Source organism: Triticum urartu, chromosome 5 (assembly GCF_003073215.2).
Source record: "Triticum urartu cultivar G1812 chromosome 5, Tu2.1, whole genome shotgun sequence".
NCBI classification, from domain to species: Eukaryota; Viridiplantae; Streptophyta; class Magnoliopsida; order Poales; family Poaceae; genus Triticum; species Triticum urartu.
The window spans coordinates 23814899-23817011 of record NC_053026.1 but is presented as its reverse complement, the minus strand read 5'-3'; positions in this window follow the sequence as shown (position 1 = coordinate 23817011).

Genomic DNA, 2113 nt, shown 5'->3' with positions numbered 1-2113 from the left:
TTTTCCAAGAGCTGGCTCATTGAATAAGCCGGCCATTTGAGCAAGCCGGTCCTTGAACATAATAATTATTCTTATTTCAGAAGCTTAGCATGAATAAATTCAAGCTAACGTGGGGGTTAATGTTGGGGATATTCCCCAAGGTTATAACCCGACTAAAGGTTGACCCGAGCTAGAGCTGGAAGGCTCTATGGGTCGCCCCATTTTTCGGGTTAAGATAAGATGACAAGGAGGAATCCTGGGCTCGGTGACGAGACCTAGCAGGAGGCCGGCTTGAATGGAGCCCAATGGGTTGGTACACATAGAAGGTCCAAGAAGAGGAAAGTTCCCTAACAAGGGAGGCAAGACCCATTAAGGGAATTGAGACTGGGTGGAGGAATGACCCAGTTTAGGTTGATTGGTTCAGAAGAGGAGACACAATTTACTATTGCTAGCTCAACAGATCATACATGGGATGGATACTTCCTGGCTTGGAAGGCACAGAAGATAAACAAGACTTAGAGTTTGACTCCAATTATGAGTAGGACTCAAAATCTATGGTAAACCCTAGGGACTGTGCTATTATATAAAATGGGCTCCAGGGTCGTATAGACGACAAGTTAGAGACATGTCAATAGCTCTCGATATAGAGGTAATGAAACACTACCCTCGTAATCGAGATCATCATCATCATCATCTATAGCACTCAAGCATGATATAGGCTTTTACCTCCTCCGTGAGGGGCCGAACCGGGTAAAACTCGCATCTCTCGATTCCGACCAACCCCGTTCAAGCTACCACCTAGTTGCGATGGCAACACACCTAATTCCCTTCATGAGGACATCTGTCGTGACAAAACCACGACACCATCTTAGTGAGCAGTTTCTTATGTCTAATCTTGTCCTCTTCGCTACTTTCTTGGGATCATGGTATCTTCCACCTCTGATGGCTTTTTTGTTTTTGAGGAAAAGTATATCTAGATTCTTCTTGCTCGTGTTGCTTTTACTAATGAACGCACAATTGAGACTCCTATGGAGCTCAATGTTCACCTCCATGATACTGATTGTGAACCCTTGTCTGATCCGACGCGTTATCGTCATCCTGTTGGGAGTCTTGTCTATCTAGCTGTCACTTGTTCGGAAACCTCTTATCTAGTCCATATTTTGAGTCAGTTTGTCTCTGCTCCCACTCCGGTCTATTGTCACCTCTGTTGTGTTCTTTGATATCTTCATTGCATCATCTCTCAATGGTTATTCTTTCCTTGCTCCATTTCATTATAGCTTCAGGCTACTCGGATCGTTGTTCACTTTCTGCTTGCTGTGTTTTTCTTGGTGGTTCTCTCATTGCATGGAAGACAAAGAAACATGCTGCAATTTCCCATTTGAGTATAGAGGCTGAGTTGCGAGCTATGGCTCTTTTGACGGCAGAGGTGACTTAGTTACGATGGTTACTTCAGGATTTTGGTGTTTCCGTCACTACACCTACTCTACTATTGTCTGACAGTACATGTGATATTAACATTGCACGTGACCCTGTGAAGCATGAGCTCACCAAGCATATTTGTGCCGATATTGTTTTTGTGCATGCTGGTATGCAAGATCGAATTATTGCTCTTCAGTATGTGCCTTCCAAGTTACAGTTGGCGAATTTCCTTATCAAGGCCCAAACAAGAGTGCGGTATGGCTTCTACCATGAGTTTGAGGGTGGGTGTTATAGCACTATATATATATATAGTTATATAGTAACACTATTATGATCCCAGGATCAGAATAACTATTCTGATCACGATCAACCCTTATAAGGGGGTGTCGGTGTCAAAACCGATGGATCTCGGGTAGGGGGTCCCGAACTGTGCGTCTAAGGCGGATGGTAACAGGAGGCAGGGGACACGATGTTTACCCAGGTTCGGGCTCTCTTGATGGAGGTAATACCCTACGTTCTGTTTGATTGATAATGATGATATGAGTATTACAAGAGTTGATCTACCACGAGATCGTAGAGGCTAAACCCTAGAAGCTAGCCTATGGTATGATTGTGTGTTGTCCTACGGACTAAACCCTCCGGTTTATATAGACACTGGAGGGGGCTAGGGTTACACAGAGTCGGTTACAAGGGAGGAGATCTACATATCCGTATT